Source organism: Rana temporaria, chromosome 4, assembly GCF_905171775.1.
Source record: "Rana temporaria chromosome 4, aRanTem1.1, whole genome shotgun sequence".
Taxonomy (NCBI): Eukaryota; Metazoa; Chordata; class Amphibia; order Anura; family Ranidae; genus Rana; species Rana temporaria.
Genome location: NC_053492.1, coordinates 157,220,390 through 157,223,895, shown reverse-complemented (window position 1 = coordinate 157,223,895; position 3,506 = coordinate 157,220,390).

Below are 3,506 nucleotides of genomic sequence, written 5' to 3'. Positions count from 1 at the left end.
CCAATCACGACATTTCATGCGAAATTATCCGAAATGACAAGCATTAAAAAAAATTCTCGTACGCTAACAGGATACAGTGAAACCTTGGTTTGCGAGTAACATGGTTAACGAGCGTTTCGCAATACGAGCATTTAAAAAAAAAAAAATTCTAACTCTGTTTGCGAGTGTTGTCTCACAAAACGAGCAGGATTCAAGCCACAGCGGTGTGCAGTACCGCATTTGGCCAGAGGTGCGGGGGCACCGAAGCCGATCGGAAATACTCAGAAACACTTGGAAATACTCTGTTCCAAGGGTTTCCAAATTCAGCCGAGCTGTCCCTGAGTATATCCGAGGCTCTCCGGTGCCCTCCACCTCTGACCACGTGGTATTGCATGCCATAGAAGTCAATGCGGAACAAATTATTTCCTTTGGGGAAACTCGCTTTGATATGCGAGTGCTTTGGATTACAAGCATTCTCCTGGAACGGATTATGCTCATAATCCAAGGTTCCACTGTATACATTGCTGTGTAGTATTTGTACGATAACAGAATGCGTGACCAGGAACGCACATTCTTGGAAATGAAAGAATACATTACAATACAATACATAACACTTCTGAAGTTCTATTCAGCCATACAAGAGTTTTCGGGACTTTACTAATGTTATGCCCCTCACTACACGTGACTGAGGTGTATTCGGACACACTGTTAACTCCTCTCATACCAATGCATTCCAGTAGGCGCAGAATCCTTTTGAACTTTTATTAGTACAAGATAGAGTAAAACTGAAACAGATACAAGCAAGTACAATTAGTAAATAATCACACAATTAGAGCATCCCTAACTAACTAGCTAGAGACACAAAGATAAACGTACCGGAGATGGATCGGTATGGCTGACGTGGGATAGAACTCAGCAGACATGTGCTTGCTTCCAAGGAGAAAATGGAAAAGAAAAGCCTGAAGATGGTGCAAAGCATTCTGGGAAGGAAATACAGAGGCTTGCATGGACCAAAATTAACCAGCTATTCTAACTAACTGAATTGAATGGAAATGGTGCAGTTAAACAAAATGTCCATTAGATGGCAGCATTGATTTAATTCAAACAAACTAAAGTCAATGAAGACTATGGGCCAGATTCACAAAAGAGATACGCCGTCGTATCTCTGTGATCCGTCCGTCGTAACTATGCGGCTGATTCATAGAATCAGTTACGCATAGATAGCCCTAAGATCCGACAGGTGTAATTGACTTACACCGTCGGATCTTAGGATGCAATTCTAGGCCGGCCGCTAGGTGGCGATTCCATTGCGGTAGGCGTAGAATATGCAAATGACTAGTTACTGCGATTCACGAACGTACTCTTTACCCGTCGCTCTAAATTGACGTTGTTTCCGTCGAGATACGCCGTGTAAAACTAAGGCTGCCCTCTAGGTGGTGTAACCCATGTTAAGTATGGCCGTTGTTCCCGCGTCTAAATTTTAAAATTCACATTGTTTGCGTAAGTCTGTGAATGGCGCTGGACGCCATTTGCGTTAACGTCGAAACCAATGACGTCCTTGCGACGTCATTTAGCGCAATGCACGTCGGGCAATTTAACGGACGGAGCATGCGCAGCACGTTCGGCGCGGGAACGCGCCTAATTTAAATGGTGCCCGCCCCATTTGAATTAGGCGGGCTTGCGCCGAGCGGATTTACGTTACACCGCCGCAAGTTTACAGGTAAGAGCTTTGTGAATCAGGCACTTACGCTGTAAACCTGCGGCAGTGTAACGTAAATGGGATACGTTACGCCGCCGCAGCGTAACGTATTTGTACCTGAATCTGGCCCTATGAGCCTTATTTAATGAAGGCATAACAACTAATTTAATGGTTTTCGATATGAGACTAGCATGCGAAAAAAAAAACAGATGATCATTCATCTAATATTCTTATCATGTGTACTAGCCATAAGTCGCAACAATAGACAAACACCATGTGCATAAGCTGACAAACAAACATATCTAATTTTCTTGTGTCTTTATTGAACACACCAGGGGTCAAGTCCTGGGGAAAAAAGTGTGGGAACTCCCACCCAAGATCCACTCCCCCACCAAAAAAAAAAAAAAATGATACGCATATATGCATAATTACTAAACCGCATGTTATCGCGGGATTTAGAAAGAACTTTAAGCAAGTTGAACAACGAAAAAAGCTCCTAGGAGACATTGCGACAATGAGAAAGTGACAGAATACCCGCACACTACCCGATGAATCCAAATACAGTAACATAAAGGATTACTAAGGTTCGCCTGCCCCTGACAGTGACTCGAGCTGGGCATCGCCGCTTAGTGAAGGATTGGCTCGGCTACTCTAGTCCTGCAAAGGGAACTGCGTTCCTGCTGTGAAAAAAGTGCAGGAACTCCGTTCCCACAGGACTTGAGCCCTGGAACACACCCATTAAACAGTCACAGTATTGAAAGAAAAAGTGAGTGAACCCTAGGAGTTAATAGCTGGGTGAACTCTTCCTTTGACAGCGATGACTTAAAGCAAGTGCTTTTGGTAGCTGTGGATCAGACCTACACAACATTCAGGAGCATAGGTATGATCAGGGGGTGTGCCAGAGCATACCCTGATCACTATGTGCGGTGCCAAGTCCCTCTACTGCTTCCCCAACCTGCCCTGAAGTGCTGCTAGCTTCCCTTACCTCCTCTCCCCCCAGCTGCTGCAGGGGATGTTTCAGGATGGAGAGCGGGGGAAGGGGCTAGTAAATATGTAATTTACCAGCACCTTCCTTTTCTAAATGAACATAGTGAACACACTTGCTCACTGTCTATTCATGACCGAAGCATAGTAAACTGCTTACTATGCTTCTGTTTGTGAATGAACAGGAAGACATTTAGAAAGGTGTGTGTGTTTGAGTTTTGGGGTGCACACCCTAATGCAGTAGGCTGTTCTGGAGACATTTTCGACCATTTCTTATTGCAAAACTACTTCAGCTCAGACACATTTATAGCATGGTGCGAACGGCTCTCTTGAGGTCATTCCACAGCATCTCTATGGGGTTAGGGTCTGGGCTCTGACTGGGCCACTCCAAACGGCACATTTTCTTTTTCTGAAGCTAATCTATGGTGGGTTTACCATGATGCTTAGGGTCATTGTACTGCTGCATCGCCTAACTTCTCTACTAAGCTTCAGCTGGCAGACTGCACCCCTGACATTATCCTGTAGGATATTTTGGTAAACTTGGAAATTAATTTTCACCTTGATGGTGGCAAATGGTCTAGGCCCTGAGGCAGAAAAGCCAGCCCAAATGATAATGTTCCCTCCATCATACTTCACCATTGGGATGATGGTTTGTTGTTGGCAAGCTGTGCCCTTTTTGTACCATACATAGTGCTCAGTATTCTTTCCGAACAATTCAACTTTTGTTTCATCAGTCCATAAAACATTTTCGCAATAGCATTGCGGTTTGCAAAGGAGCTCTTTGGTTGGCTGTTTTCATAGTGTTCTCCCATGTTCAAAGACTCACAGTGCCTCGAAAAGGTAT